At 43.7% G+C, this 17,250-nt stretch overlaps 1 long non-coding RNA gene across 1 annotated transcript; it reads left to right on the top strand.

Annotated features, from left to right (window-relative positions):
• The first annotated feature begins 4,648 nt into the window (after nt 1–4,648).
• On the top strand, nt 4,649–14,392 carry LOC120995874. The gene is made up of 3 exons (XR_005777689.1): nt 4,649–4,969; nt 7,082–7,088; nt 14,380–14,392. It is a non-coding gene; the product is annotated as an uncharacterized LOC120995874 (long non-coding RNA).
• Nucleotides 14,393–17,250: the final 2,858 nt, after the last annotated feature.

Here is a 17,250-nt window from a genome sequence, read left to right as displayed (position 1 = left end):
CCGAAACACCGCAGGCGCAACAACAGGTGTCGGGGTAGACTCTGGCGCAACAACCGGAGCGGCAGTAGGAGCGAGCCCAGGAGCGACAACCGACCCATCGGCAACGGGAGCGAAATGAGCCGTGCGTTCAAGCAGGGTTTGCAACGCCACAGCGAACCGACCCAACAGGTGATCCTGCTGACCAAGTCAGGTGAGGAAAGCGGCGATTTCAACTGGGAAGGCGGCGCTGGGCACCAGACGGAGATGTCTGCAGCCGGGCACCCAGTATGAAGCGACGTCCCCTTGGGCACCTTAGGTAGGTGAATGACAGGTTATAAAAACCTGTTTTATGTGCTAATAGAGCCACAGGCACATTTAATAAGTACAGTTTCGGATTCATGCTATTTAGACAGTTCTGGCCATATGTTTAGGTTATAGGCCTAAAATGTCATGACAGAATCTCTTTAAAATTAGAATTTTGTGAAAAGGTTCAATATTCTAGGCTCAAAGTTTCACACTCTAGTCAGCTAATTAATCCATACCCCCTGAGCAAAGGGTACCTGTGTTCTGGTTCTGGCCAAGCTGCCAGTTCGGTTGATGTACGGCTCCAAATTAATTAATGTTAAAGTATACGTATACTGAGAGATCAATACTGAGACAACACACAGCTGGGTTATAACAGGATCTCTGGTTTATTGCGGAACAGTAGACAGTATATAGGACGGAAAGGAGTGGGGGGTGTACGGTGGCGTGTATCTTTTCTATTGGCTATAAACTCTGTATTTTCTGTCACATCGATGACAAGAGGAAGTCCCCCCCCCCTCCCCCCTTGCTGGTGGGTGAAGCCGTTACTTCTTTCTTTGAAGCTGCTTGCTTGAGCTGAACGGAAAACGTCTTGTGACACATGATAAAGCAAAGAGCAAGATTCTTGTTATAGGCATTGGCTGGGTACCTGGCCGCCATTTTAACTACAGTATAGTTCTCAACAAGCAAGTGTCCATTTTGTATCAATAGTCCATAACAGTCCCCCCTTGGAAACTTGATTGTAGACTTTCCCTTACCTAATGAATCCCCTGGCATACCATTCGTATCCTCTTCACCCACAGTGGCGACAACCTATCCCTAATGGATAAGTTCCCGGTTAATCGGACTTGTGGTAATACCCTGGGATTCATCTCACCCTATCTCAGCCAGGCATCTTAGTGAGGAGGGGGAGCTGTGTTGAGCGATGTTTCCTTCTGTTCTTCCTCATCGTAGAGAAGCATGATAGGGTGTTCATCAGTTTTCTTCATTCTTTTTTAAAAAGGCGGGTCACACAAGTAAGAACAAGCTTAATCACTACATATATCACCAATATTATTAGGCCTACCTGCATTATTACTTGGACAATTCCCATGAGCCAACCTCCAATACCTTTAAACCAGTTGTCGGGTTTGAGGAAAGAGAAGGTATCAGACCACCATATTAGCTTTATGTGCGTCCAGCCATTTATCCCTTAGATCCGCCATTTTCTCTCTACCCACCTTAACTTGCAAATTACCCTGCGGGTCTATGTAATGGCAGCAAGTGGGTCCCACAACATGGCACATACCTCCATCTTTGGCCGTAACATAGTCTAGAACTAATGTGTGTTTGTTGGTGACAATGATCAAATGGTTTTGCACAATGTTCGAGGTATTCATAAGTCTCATCACTTCCCATATTTGATCATCTAGATAATCAGTTGCTACCACCAAATGATCCCACATCTACACTATCATGGGATATATGAAAAGGCTACTAAGAATTTTATTGGGAATGCTCATTTCTACAACATGTGGCTTGCCATTTGGTCTGGGTGTGTTATCTTTGGCCCTGCGGTACAAGGTGTGTTTATGAATAGCATTTACAGTGGGGGAAATAATTATTTGACCCCTCACAGATTTTGTAAGTTTGTCCAATGACAAAGAAATGAAAAGTCTCAGAACAGTATCATTTCAATGGTAGGTTTATTGTAACAGTGGCAGATAGCACATCAAAAGGAAAATCGAAAAAATAACTTTAAATAAAAGATAGCAACTGATTTGCATTTCATTGAGTGAAATAAGTATTTGAACCCACTAACAAAAAAAGACTTAATACTTGGTGGAAAAACCCTTGTTTGCAAGCACAGAGGTCAAACGTTTCTTGTAATTGATGACCAAGTTTGCGCACATTTTAGGAGGAATGTTGGTCCACTCCTCTTTGCAGATCATCTCTAAATCCCTAAGGTTTCGAGGCTGTCTCTGTGCAACTCTGAGCTTGAGCTCCCTCCATAGGTTTTCGATTGGATTAAGGTCCGGAGACTGACTAGGCCACTCCATGACCTTAATGTGCTTCTTCTTGAGCCACTCCTTTGTTGCCTTTGCTGTATGTTTTGGGTCATTGTCGTGCTGGAACACCCATCCACGACCCATTTTCAGTTTCCTGGCAGAGGGAAGGAGGTTGTCGCTCAGGATTTCACGATACATGGCTCCGTCCATTTTCCCGTTTATGCGAATAAGTTGTCCTGTGCCCTTAGCAGAAAAACACCCCCAAAGCAAAATGTTTCCACCCCCATGCTTGACGGTGGGGACGGTGTTTTGGGGGTCATAGGCAGCATTTTTCTTCCTCCAAACACAGCGAGTTGAGTTAATGCCAAAGAGCTCTATTTTGGTCTCATCAGACCACAGCACCTTCTCCCAGTCACTCTCTGAATCATTCAGGTGTTCATTGGCAAACTTCAGACGGGCCTGCACATGTGCCTTCCTGAGCAGGGGGACCTTGCGAGCCCTGCAGGATTTTAATCCATTGCGGTGTAATGTGTTTCCAATGGTTTTCTTGGTGACTGTGGTCCCTGCTAATTTGAGGTCATTAACTAACTCCTCCCGTGTAGTTCTAGGATGCTTTTTCACCTTTCTCAGAACCATTGACACCCCACGAGGTGAGATCTTGCGTGGAGCCCCAGAGCGAGGTCGATTGATGGTCATTTTGTGCTCCTTCCATTTTCGAACAATCGCACCAACAGTTGTCACCTTCTCTCCCAGCTTCTTGCTAATGGTTTTGTAGCCCATTCCAGCCTTGTGCAGGTCTACAATTTTGTCTCTGACATCCTTGGACAGCTCTTTGGTCTTTCCCATGTTGGAGAGTTTGGAGTCTGCTTGATTGATTGATTCTGTGGACAGGTGTCTTTTATACAGGTGACTAGTTAAGACAGGTGTCCTTAATGAGGGTGACTAATTGAGTAGAAGTGTCTAACCACTCTGTGGGAGCCAGAACTCTTAATGGTTGGTAGGGGTTCAAATACTTATTTCACTCAATGAAATGCAAATCAGTTGCTATCTTTTATTTAAAGTTATTTTTTCGATTTTCCTTTTGATGTGCTATCTGCCACTGTTACAATAAACCTACCAGTGAAATGATACTGTTCTGAGACTTTTCATTTCTTTGTCATTGGACAAACTTACAAAATCAGTGAGGGGTCAAATAATTATTTCCGCCACTGTATGTCAATTTCAGAGTGTGGTACTATAAAGCTGGCAGGAGTAAGCCTGGCGATGGTGCACAGTCCTGTGACATTCTTGGATAACCATTTGTACACTTTGTGTCCACAAACTAAGTATATGTCTTCTGAAACTGCCACTGCTGCGCTATTGAATAATTGGGTAATTAATTTGGCTAATTGTATCCCTTTCGCCAGCTCATATCCTTTTAACTGACCTTCGGTGTTGTTAGCTAATATACCTGTGATCAGGTCCTGTACAGTATGGTTGTTACAGGGTAGGTCTTTTCCGTTCACAGCATCTACACCAATACACTGCACATGGTTGTTTGTTTTTGAGTCATTGCAACCTGAGTGTATGTGTGGACTAAATGTCATACCTTTGGTTTGTACTTGGAGACAATAACAGTGTGTCCAGCTAGGAAAACATGTGACATTAGCCCAGTGTCCCTCTTCCCAGGGGGTAGAGCTCTAATCTACCGAGGGTCCTGATATGTTTATCATGAGCCATGGGGCATCTGCCCACCCTGCGACAGGTAAGGCCACTTCCCTGTCCTTGTGTTTACTGGATTTAACTTGGTGTATGCTAGGGAGAAAGATGGTAGAATTAGACAGGTCAATCAGTTCAGAAAGTTCCAGGGGTATTGCAAAATAAGGCATACTGGTTGAACTCACGGGACTGTGGGTACAGATCCAACAATCTCTCAGAGTCTCATTCAACCCCTGGACTAGAATTTGATGGTGCCGTGTCAGTGAATTGTCCCATTCATCACCCAGTGGCGTGAACACTGCTGATATGCCTACAGTCAAAGTCATGATAAGTAGGTGGACCCTGATGGCTTATTGTTCCAGGGTTGTTGGGACAGCCATTACTCTTTTTTACAATGTGAGGAGTGGATCCAGGTAGGCCTCCCTTCGAGTTTCACAGAGGTCGGGGTAGTCAGCAACACCTGGTAAGGCCCCTTGTATCGTGGCTCGAGGGTGTTTCTGATGTGTTTCTTGACCACCACCCACTCTCCAGGTTTGAGAGTGTGGCTTCCCTCTAGGGAGTCAGGATCTGGAATGGAAGAGAAAACTTGTGCACGTATGTTAGACAATTGTTTACTCAGGACAATCACATATTTTGCAACAGATTCATAATGCATTTGCAATTGCAATTGCTGTGGGAAGTACTGCCCCATCCTAGGCCCTGTCCCAAACAAAATTTCATATGGAGTCAGTTTGTGTGGAGGCCTAGGGGTGTGTCTAACTGAAAATAGTGCTATTGGCAGGCATTGTACCCAACTGAGCCCTGTCTCCCTAGTCATTTTCAGCATCTTGGACTTCAGTACCCCGTTCAGTCGTTTGACTTTCTCGCTGCTTTGGGGTCTGTAGGGTGTGCGATAGGCTAAGTGTGACCCTACCATCTTCCAGACTTCTTGGGTTAAGCTAGCAGTGAATGCTGGGCCCTGATCACTCTCAATGACCTCAGGTACTCCGAACCTACAAACAGTTTCCTGCATTAAATTCTTAGCAGTTGTTGTGGCTGTCTGATTTCAGACGGGGTAAGCTTCTGGCCACCCAGAGAACAAGTCTACCACTACTAGCACATATTGAAACCCTTGGCACATTGGCATCTGGATGTGGTCAATTTGACCGTTGTAACGGGTACTGTGCTTTGGGGGAGACATTTGGTGTGTGTACGCTCAGTTCTTCCCGGGTTGCACTGCGCACAGATGAGGCAAGACTGAGTATGCCTCACCAGGATAGGGGTTTTCCCTGGGGCCACCCATATTTTGTCTATTAGTCCTTTCATGATGGTCTTAGATTGGTGGGTGGGCCCATGAGCTATTGAAGCTATAAGAGGATAGAGAGCTTTGGGCAGAGATACTCTCTTTCCTTGGGTCCACAGTCCAGATTCTTTCTCTTCTTGGGCTGACTCTTTTAGCCAATCCAATTTTTCTTGTGGCGTGGCCTGCTTCTGTAACTGGACTAGCAGGTCCCAGGAGACCTCTTTTGATTTCTGTGTTAGGTCTGTTGTGGACTCTGTTGCCATCAAGACTTGTGAGAGCTGTTCTTCTTCCTCTTTCACTGCTACTTGCTTTGCTGCTTGATCAGCTAGGGCCTTTCCTCTGGTTTCAGAGGTGTCAGCTCGAGTGGCAGTGGAAGAGCAGCAGGATTGAGGATGTGACATCTTTGAATAGTGACATTATTAGGTAGGAGCAGGCTACCTTGCAACCATAGGTGACGTTGATTAGTCAGATGCCTAGGTTGTGTTTGTTGGAGAATGGCAGAAATGTCATGTGGTGCTAGGATAGTGAGGGGGTGGCCTAGTACCATATCAGAAGTGGTGGCCAGCAGGGCACTGGCTGCATGTACAGCTCTGACACAGGAAGGGGCAGCCCTGGCTACTGGGTCCAGTCTCTTTGTATGGTAGGACTTTGGGGTCCTTCAGGGTCACAGTGACTGGTGGGACATTAAGGCATCCGATATCCTGGGGTCCTCTGGCCCAGAGAGTATCGGGGATGAGGTGCAAAATGGTTTGCAGCGAATCCCCTTGCTCATGTGAATCAGTGCAGAATTTTATTGTCAGACATCCGTCAGCCGTGGGTGTCACATAATTTGAGCGAAAACCACAAAGACCAAGAAGCAAGACAGTTTCTTATCAGAAAGAGGATCTTAAACTAACATAGCAGAAACTAACATTTCTGTGAAAAGAAAAAAGGTGGGGGTCAACTGATCCCCCGTAGCCGTCCTGCAATGTGGTGGAATGATCTGCTAATTTTGCTTTTGTCCATTTGTCTGTAAAGCGCTGCGAAATATAGTAGCGCTATATAAGTGCATAAAATAAATAAATTAATTAATTAATTATCAGTGAGCAGTATTCACCGGTCTTATTCTCCACTATACACTGCGTGCAGAATTATTAGGCAAATGAGTATTTTGACCACATCATCCTCTTTATGCATGTTGTCTTACTCCAAGCTGTATAGGCTCGAAAGCCTACTACCAATTAAGCATATTAGGTGATGTGCATCTCTGTAATGAGAAGGGGTGTGGTCTAATGACATCAACACCCTATATTAGGTGTGCATAATTATTAGGCAACTTCCTTTCCTTTGGCAAAATGGGTCAAAAGAAGGACTTGACAGGCTCAGAAAAGTCAAAAATAGTGAGATATCTTGCAGAGGGGTGCAGCACTCTTAAAATTGCAAAGCTTCTGAAGCGTGATCATCGAAAAATCAAGCGTTTCATTCAAAATAGTCAACAGGGTCGCAAGAAGCGTGTGGAAAAACCAAGGCGCAAAATAACTGCCCAGTAACTGAGAAAAGTCAAGCGTGCAGCTGCCAAGATGCCACTTGCCACCAGTTTGGCCATATTTCAGAGCTGCAACATCACTGGAGTGCCCAAAAGCGCAAGGTGTGCAATACTCAGAGACATGGCCAAGGTAAGAAAGGCTGAAAGACGACCACCACTGAACAAGACAAACAAGCTGAAACGTCAAGACTGGGCCAAGAAATATCTCAAGACTGATTTTTCTAAGGTTTTATGGACTGATGAAATGAGAGTGAGTCTTGATGGGCCAGATGGATGGGCCCGTGGCTGGATTGGTAAAGGGCAGAGAGCTCCAGTCCGACTCAGACGCCAGCAAGGTGGAGGTGGAGTACTGGTTTGGGCTGGTATCATCAAAGATGAGCTTGTGGGGCCTTTTCGGGTTGAGGATGGAGTCAAGCTCAACTCCCAGTCCTACTGCCAGTTTCTGGAAGACACCTTCTTCAAGCAGTGGTACAGGAAGAAGTCTGCATCCTTCAAGAAAAACATGATTTTCATGCAGGACAATGCTCCATCACACGCGTCCAAGTACTCCACAGCGTGGCTGGCAAGAAAGCGTATAAAAGAAGAAAATCTAATGACATGGCCTCCTTGTTCACCTGATCTGAACCCCATTGAGAACCTGTGGTCCATCATCAAATGTGAGATTTACAAGGAGGGAAAACAGTACACCTCTCTGAACAGTGTCTGGGAGGCTGTGGTTGCTGCTGCACGCAATGTTGATGGTGAACAGATCAAAACACTGACAGAATCCATGGATGGCAGGCTTTTGAGTGTCCTTGCAAAGAAAGGTGGCTATATTGGTCACTGATTTGTTTTTGTTTTGTTTTTGAATGTCAGAAATGTATATTTGTGAATGTTGAGATGTTATATTGGTTTCACTGGTAAAAATAAATAATTGAAATGGGTATATATTTGTTTTTTGTTAAGTTGCCTAATAATTATGCACAGTAATAGTCACCTGCACACACAGATATCCCCCTAAAATAGCTAAAACTAAAAACAAACTAAAAACTACTAATATTCAGCTTTGATATTAATGAGTTTTTTGGGTTCATTGAGAACATGGTTGTTGTTCAATAATAAAATTTATCCTCAAAAATACAAATCAGACCACGTACATCCATAGGTTTGGTGCACTTGAGACAATTTCCTGTAAAATGGCATTGGGTGGGTCTCAGGGTCAGGCAGTAAATTCACTATGGTGTTGTGGAGTGAAAGACACATATTTGGGCAGGCCCTGGGGATGTGTTAGTGCCAGGGCTTCCTTAAGGGTTTTGTAATTGCCCCTCTCTAGATCTTGCATATTTCTTTGCAATGCAGTAATCTGAGACTGGCTGTGTTTGGGTTCTGTGCATCAGTGTAACTACCCCCGTTCCATGGTGCCAATTGGGGAGGGTGGGAGTCCTTATGCCCGACACAGATTCTACCGCCTCGTCAGACTGCGTTTGATCGGACTCTTCTGTTTGACCTCCCACCATTATGGGTGTGGGGGTCATGATCTAACGGGGAGTCATAAAAGTGCCATCCGGGTTTATCATCGGGTACAGCATAGAGATCACTGGGACACTAGGGGTGACATATGAGTGACGGAAGGGGGGTCCGGACCGAATGATATTAAAGGTCCGTTCATGGGCGTTGGCTGGGGACAAGATGGCGCTGTAGCTAACACGGGAAGTAATGGGACGTGCCGGGGAGTAGTTACCAAGGTGTGGTTTTGTGGGTGGGGAGCCCCACAGGCAAGGCACGTATCACGGGAGGAGAGATTCTGTTGACCACATGTTTTGCAGGTCCACCCACCTGCTTTCTTCCCGGCGCCATTATAGGGCGGTGGCAAGTCATGTATCAATGCAACACCAGGTTTACAGAAATATCTCTGTCTTTTCTCATCGAAATTTTGTTCTCCCCCCGTCTGTTCAAATTCTTTACTACAGTCCAACCACACACGGACCATGTCTGTCAATTTATCATCCTCTAACTTGCCTCTTTTCTCATTCAGCAATGTCTGCCACATAACAGGGCAGTGTGCCACCTTTTGGTATGTTATACAGATGTAGCAGGGTTAGCACTCAAACTCTCAAATTTCTTAAATCATTATGTTATCTTGAAACAAAAGCCATTGAAAAGCAATTGAAGGTGTTTGCTTCTCTGGTCTGGCACGTACTGTTCGGGTGAACAGTAGCCCTTCGGGACACTTTCCTCATTTCCCATCTTCTGGATCCTTCACCTTGTTCTGGACAACACAGAAACCCGATATAACACGTTGAGCCTAATGTCCCACACACTCTTGGTAGACACTGGCCGGTCTCCTCCCTTCTGTCGTCTCTCGGTCACAACACCGGGGTGACTGATTGACACAGGCACTTTAGAAGACCTTTGAGTTTCTATCAGTCTGTGTTTCCATTACAAAGGGTCGCACATTAAAAACAATAAAACACAATACATCAAGGAAGAACTCTTGCGTACTGTCCCATCGTCTCTCGCACCTACTGGAGCCGCCTAAAGGCCTCTGTATAGAGTAATCACTGGACGTGAAGACCTTTGAGTCCCGGTCAGCACACTCTGGGCTACCGCAGACCGCTCTCCCCCCTTCTGTGATCGTCCCCTTTATGGAGATTTGAGTCAGACGCCGGGCTGAACTCCGATACAGGCACATAGGAGAACTCCTTGTCTCAGTCAGTGATACTTGTCAACATGGTCTTCACAACTTATAGGCACAACACAGTACATCAAGACTTTAAAAAACATATGGGGTTCTTACTTTCATGCCCTCGAGGACGTCCCAGACTGCTGCCGCACCCCTCCCTCAGACGAACACCAAGAGGCTACACCAGGGGACACTTTATAGGCAAGATGACTAAATTTTCCTACCTCGTATTACGGGTCGCGATCCCGGTGTCCGTTAGTGTGCCTCTCCTCGTCTAGTCTCCGGGGGTACGGGAACAGAGGGTCCAATCCTCGAGCCCCACGCTGGGCTCCAAATTTGTTCTGGTTCTGGCCAAGCTGCCAGTTCGGTTGATGTACGGCTCCAAATTAATTAATGTTAAAGTATACGTATACTGAGAGATCAATACTGAGACAACACACAGCTGGGTTATAACAGGATCTCTGGTTTATTGCGGAACAGTAGACAGTATATAGGATGGAAAGGAGTGGGGGGTGTACGGTGGCGTGTATCTTTTCTATTGGCTATAAACTCTGTATTTTCTGTCACATCGATGACAAGAGGAAGTCGTCCCCCCCCCCCCCCCCTTGCTGGAGGGTGAAGCCGTTACTTCTTTCTTTGAAGCTGCTTGCTTGAGCTGAACAGAAAGCGTCTTGTGACACATGATAAAGCAAAGAGCAAGATTCTTGTTATAGACATTGGTTGGGTACCTGGCCGCCATTTTAACTACAGTATAGTTCTCAACAAACAAGTGTCCATTTTGTATCAATAGTCTAGAACACCTGAGATTGTGACTTTGGGGTTTCATAAGCTGTAAGCCATAATCATCCAAATTATAACAAATAAATGCTTGAAATATCTCGCTTTGCATGTAAAGAGTCTATCTCATGTGTTTGTTTTACCTTTTAAGTTGCATTACTGAAATAAATGAACTTTGCACAATATTCAAATTTTTAGAGTTTTACCTGTACCTAAATAATAATGAATGTAATTTGCAATTCACATTGAATTATGATGCAGCAAGTGTCAATTTTTTTGACTTGACACTTGGCATACAGAATGGAGAATTTGCCACGTCTACTTATGTCAAGCCCATTGCGAGCAATTCACTGCTACATGCTAAATACTGTCATCCAATACATGTCATTAAAAATATTCCTAAGGGAGAATTTATCAGGTGTAGGAGAAACTGCTCAGATGATGCGACTTTCAATAGGGAATGTGAATAGTGATGAGCGGCAGGGGTCATATTCGAATTTGCAATATTTCGCTAATATTTTGTGGAATATTCGGTGAACATAGTGCTATATATTAGTTTTTTTGAATATTAGTAACTTTTTTCTATCTAAGGTCATTATTCCTCCTTGCTTAAGTTGCTTGACAAGCAACTTAAGCAGGGAGGAATCATAACTTCAGATGGAAAAAAATGACGAATATTCTAAAAAATGAATATATAGCACTATATTCTATAGTGCTATATATTCCTTTTTGACCCACACCTGTATTGATCGCGTAATATTCGCATATTACGCGATCATTACATTGCCGATTTTTCTAGTAAAAAAAATGAAAAATATTCGAAAAACTAATATATAGCTCTATATTCGAAATATTCGCGAATTCTCGAAGTTGCGATAGTCACGATAAATATTCATAATTCGAATATTCGCGCTCAACACTAAATGTGAACAGGTCTCTAGTCGTTTCAGGGCTGTGGAGTATCCCAAGTGGACTCTGGAACGGGGAGTGAAATATCCCTTTGACAAAGAGAGAAATGAGTTATTAACCCCTAACCCTGCTAGGTCAGGATCAGATCAACACCAAAGAAATAAAAAAAGAAACAATAATAAATAAAAAAAAATAATATTACATTCTCCACAACATACTGTACAGTCTTGAATACAGAATGATAGCAGACATCATCAATAAATATATTCCAATATTACATGAGGACGAAACATTTACAAGGGTCTTACAGGAAGGTTTTAATTGTGTTGTAAAGTTCGTTACTGTCACCAAGTTTGTTTTTTTCTGACAAACCTCACTATACATGGTTGGATACAAAAGGTTTTTTTTTTTAAATGCAGCCATAACATATGCCGTTGCTGCAATTTTGCAAAAATTTTAAAAACTTTTTCCTTTCAATACCAATAGCACTTATAAAATATCTTCATATATTAATTGTAATACCAAATTTGTGGTGTACCTTGTGAACTGCAGTTTGTGTAAACTGCAGTACGTAGGTTGCACCACAAATATACTGAAGACAATGATACGCAAGCATCTTTCTGATGTCAATAATGAGAAGGCGTTGAATATTTCTGCTGTGTCTAAACACTTTACTGATATCTAGAAGGCCTCTTGCACACAAACGTTTTTTTCCGTTTCCGTTCCGTTTTTTGCATTCTGTAAACGGACCGTATATGGAACCATTCATTTCAATGGATCCACCAAAAAACGGAAGAGACTCCGTATACCTTCCGTTTCTGTATTTCCGTTTTTCCATTCAAAGATAGAACATGTCCTATTACACCGCGCAACAATGATTTTGCTACTGAGAGAAAAAACAGATTTATACCAAAATGAGAGCGCTAATTCCAAATATGAACTCGTAATCCCTAAAGGATTATTATTGTCCAAGACCCCTGCACAGGACATATGCAATGAAAAATTCAACAAAGAATGGGATATCCTTTTGTTTTCACAGTCAGTGATTTTAACACAATTGATTATAAAAAGGAGATGCCAACTACTAGAAGAAATAACTGACAAAATCAACCAGATAAAAATTCTAGTGGAGAAACTCCCAAATAATGAGGAGTTCTCCATGTGGCAGGAGCGCCTGTGCAGAAGTCTGGACAAAATGGAGTTAGTAATAATTAATAAAAAGACGAAAAAATATAGATATAGTCCCAAATTTGATGAGAGAGAAATTCAAAGAAATCACTTACAACAGAGACAAACAGATACTAGACCCACATCTGAATTAACCAATGATCCGAATTACAATAAATGCAACATTCCAGTAAGTAATAGATTTGAATCATTGAATCACAACCATTTTTTAGACAGGACCCCACCACACCACAAAACAAGGATTAGACGCAGATCACAGACATTAAATTGCAACACACCAACAATCACCATTGACACATCACAAAACAAGAATCAGATGCAGGTCACAGTCACCAGTAATAACACACCTGCAACACGAACAATCACCACCGACACATACATACAACTTGAGGAACAGATTCAACTACCAATCAGACAACCACGAATCACAACAGAGGGACTGGTTCCCACAGAATCACAGATATCCCCCCACACCCTAATACCCAAGAGAGGGAACACAAAGACAACAATACAACGAACACAAGAGAGGCCCAAAAGAAAGACACGAAGAAGTCAGAGAAAAAACAGGGGCTTAAAACAGCCACAGGTAAATACGGATAACCAGGAAGCTATAGTGAACCTGAGTTCAGTGATTTTAACCGATGCACAAACAAAATTACTGAACAAAGGTTTGAAATTTGCACCAACATTAAAGTTGAATAAATTCGATACGTATGTGGGGGTACAGAGGAAACTTTTTAAGATCCGGTTATAACAAATACATGTGTATATAAGGAGGCAGAATTTAAACATACAGAATTAAAACTAAAGTCAAAGAAATTCCCAACACAAGAAATCAGTGCAGAAATAGCTACTTTTCAAAGGAATATAGAAACTGAATTGAGAAAAATATCAGAGAAATCCACCAGAAGAAACAATTTAACAACACAAGAGATACGCGCAATTAAAGAATTACAAACACAGAACAATCTAACCATCCGTCCAGCCGATAAGGGAGGAGCCATCGTCCTTTTAGAAACAGATAAATATAATGCGGAATGCCTAAAACAACTCTCAGACGATACAACATACAGGAAACTTAAAAAAGACCCCACAGAAGAGTTTATGGAAACACTGACCCAATACTGCAACAAAGGATTTGCACAAGGTCTATTAACAAAACAAGAATTTTATTTTATTTTGGGGACTCAGCAGAGACTACCAATCTTCTACTGCCTGCCTAAAATGCACAAAAATCTGACAGACCCACCAGGACGCCCGATTATATCGGGCATCGATTCATTGACATCAAATCTATCCCAATATATTGATCAATTAATCCAACCAGTGGTGAAGAAGACCTATTCTTACATCAAAGACACCACACAGATCGTCCAAGTTTTAGAGAATTTAAAAGTAGAACCATACTGGCTGATAGGCACATTGGACGTACAGTCACTCTATACCACGATCAACCACGAACAAGGTATAGCAAACATGAGGGCAAAACTTAAATATCATGGTGATTTAAACGATAAACAAATTTCCTTTTTGAGGGAGATTATTATTTGCAGATCCGGGGTACTGCAATGGGCACAAGATTCGCCCCCAGCTATGCCAATTTGTTCATGGCACAATGGGAACAGGAGACCATCTTACCCAAGCTGGGGTCAGATCTGGTGCTCTGGCAACGATACATAGATGATGTCATTTTCATCTGGCAGAGTGGAGAACTACAACTACATACCTTTATGGAAGAAATTAATAATAATTCATACAATCTCCACTTTTCCTCTAACATCAATAAAGATTACACAGAATTTTTGGATATACTTATTACTACCAAACAAGATCAATATATATGTAACACTTACCAGAAAGCAGTGGCAAGGAACAGCTTTATCTTCTTCTCCAGTTGCCATTTACCCACTTGGTTGCTGAACATACTTTTTGGGCAGTTCCGCAGAATCAAGACAAATTGTACAAGTGGAGAAAAGTTTGAAGAAGAAGCCATCCAAATGAAAACACAATTCCAGTCCAAAAATTATCCTGACAGTTTGATTGAAAACGCACTACAAAAAGTGGATAGGAATCAGTTTTTTATAACAAATCCAACTGATGATAAGAAAAAACAAGAAGACAGATTCAACATAATACTATCTTATAATGCACAATACAAAATAAATCGAGCAGATTATAAAAAAACATTGGCACCTTATTCAGAAAGACAAAATCATAGGACCTTTTATCCCCACACTTCCAGATATAGTATACACTAAGGCCCCTAACCTAGGTCTGAAAATAGCTCCCTCCATTAAACGCTCCACAAAGAATAATTTATCAATTAACAAATGGCTTAAAAGAAGCAGGTTTCACAGATGCAAATGTTGCATTAACTGTAAAAACACATCATTTCCTAGGAAAACTACACGTATTAATTGCATGATTTTCCTATTCTATGACGTAAAGTCATGATTTTATTAAAGACACGGAGGTGAGTATTGCTATCTCTTTCTTTACTAAAATCACATAGCAGCAAAGAACAAACATATCCATCAAAATGGAAACCATGGCAACCAACTCCTCCCCACCGTGCCAGTATAACAGTCCTGGTCTCTGTCAACTCCTCCTCTTTCTTTGGTAATGATAGTCCACTGGAAAACTGAAGGACGACCAAATGTTCCATAAAACCGAACCAAACACGAGTCTTCAACCGAAGAATGCAACTGGAAACTCAAACGCTATTAGCAGAAGGAAGACGGTAAATTCATCCTATGAAAAGAAAAACAAGACAAAAGGTAGAAAACGCCCAAATAGTGCAGCAAAACAATCTTCAGTAATGCATTGCAGTGTACATATAGTAACATAACAAGAGAATGCCAACATAATACAAATTCACAATAATCACGTCCCAATCTAGGGGGGGGGGAATTGGGCGGGGCAATACTCACCTCCGTGTCTTTAATAAAATCATGACTTTACGTCATAGAATAGGAAAATCATGCAATTTTATTACATGACACGGAGGCTCCTATTGCGAGTTTAAAGTTGACTTACCACAGAGGAAAAAACCTGAACCGTAGGCCGGAAATAGAATTCCCGAAATGTAGATACTCGTGACCAATCCGCCATTCTCATAATGTCCTCCAAACGGGCACCCGCCACAGCCATGGAGGTTGCCGAGGCTCCTCTAGTGGAATGGGCGGTGAAAATAGCGGTATCCACCCCTGCCAAGGACATAATCCACTTCACCCAGCGGGCCAAAGTGATCGTAGAGACCGGATGGAAGGGGCGCCGATACGACAGAAAAAGCTGGGAACAAGCCGGAGAGCGAGGCAAGCCACCGGGCAGAGGGCAGGAGAATCCGGAAAACACGGATAAGAAACCGACCGGATATTAGTCTTTGTGCGTCGTGTGATGTTAAACACGACCCCATCCGGAGAAAAAGAACGAGCGTCATAATCCAAGGCGCGGACATCAGACACCCTTTTACAGGAGATTAAGCAAAATAAAGAAACCAATTTAGCAGAAAGCTGGCGAAGAGAAAGATCGGTATTTGAAGGCCATGAGGAAAAAAGGGACAACACAGAGGAGACATCCCACATAGATGAAAAACGAGGTCTGGGAGGACGGCAGAGACGGGAACCTCTGAGAAGACGGCAAACTAGAGGATGCTGACCAGCCGGGCACCCCCCAAACCCGTGGTGAAAAGCGGAAATGGCAGAACGGTACAAGTTGATGGTACGGTAAGCCCTACCTTTCTCAAAAAGTGAAGTAAGAAACTGGAGCACATCAGTTACAGGAGCTGATACGGGATCCAGGTGCCCAGCCAGGCACCAATCAGCCCAAGATCTCCAGGCTGACCGATAAGACCGTCTGGTTCCAGGAGCCCAAGCCTCGTCCAATAAGCGTCTAGCTGAGTCCGAAATTCCAGCGACGTCCCAGGGTTCCCTGAAATTCTGCACGCCAGAAGCTGGAGAGAGCCTTCGAGGACGAGAGGGTGTCCCTGACCTGAAGGGTCTAACAAGAGGTCCGGAAAAACCGGAAGAAGTAGAGGGCATTGGATCAGACACTCCAGAAGTTGAGGGAACCACGACTGGGTGGTCCAAAACGGGACTATAAGGACGAGTTCCGCGCCCTGATGTCGGGTTAGAGTTAAAACACGAGGAATCAGTGCAAATGGAGGGAAGGCGTAAGAAATGTGGCTGGACCAATCCTGCAGAAATGCATCTACCGCCTCTGCCTCTGGATCCGGACGCCAGCTGTAAAATCGCAGAAGGTGGGTGTTCAGACGAGACGCGAAGAGGTCTACACAGAACGGACCCCAACGAGAGGATATGGACGAGAAGACCGTGCTGTCTAATCTCCAATCGCTGGAATCCGCCAGAAAACGCGAGCTCCAGTCGGCATGGGTATTGTGGAGGCCCGGAATATATTCCGCCGACACCGTAATTTCTCTGGCAAGGCAGAACGTCCAGAAATCCCGCGCCAGGTCATAGAATGTGTGCCTCCCATGGTATTGACATACCTGACTGCAGAGATGTTGTCCATCCGCAGTCTGATGCAAACTTTGGCCAGGTCGTTCGCAAAACTGCGAACAGCAAAAGACCCCGCCAGCAACTCCAAGGCGTTGATGTGGAGACCGGACTCCTCCACTGACCAGCGACCTCCCGTAGTCACTCCGTTGCAGTAAGCTCCCCAGCCTAGAAGGCTGGCATCCGACTCTATTGTGATATCCGGACCAGGGCGAGAAATCGCCTTCCCGTTCCACACGTCCAAGTTGTGGATCCACCACGTCAACTCGTCTCTGGTGTCTTCGTCCAATGTGATCAAATCTGTGTAGGATGCTCCCGACTGGAGGTGGGCAATCTTGAGCCGCTGCATGCCCCGGTAATGTAGGGGAGCTGGGAACACTGCCTGGATGGACGAAGAGAGGAGGCCAATGATCCGGGCCAGGTGA

The sequence above is a fragment of the Bufo bufo genome, chromosome 3, assembly GCF_905171765.1.
Source record: "Bufo bufo chromosome 3, aBufBuf1.1, whole genome shotgun sequence".
NCBI classification, from domain to species: Eukaryota; Metazoa; Chordata; class Amphibia; order Anura; family Bufonidae; genus Bufo; species Bufo bufo.
The sequence above is the reverse complement of the archived record's forward strand: the minus strand, read 5'-3'. Positions and strand labels throughout refer to the sequence as shown.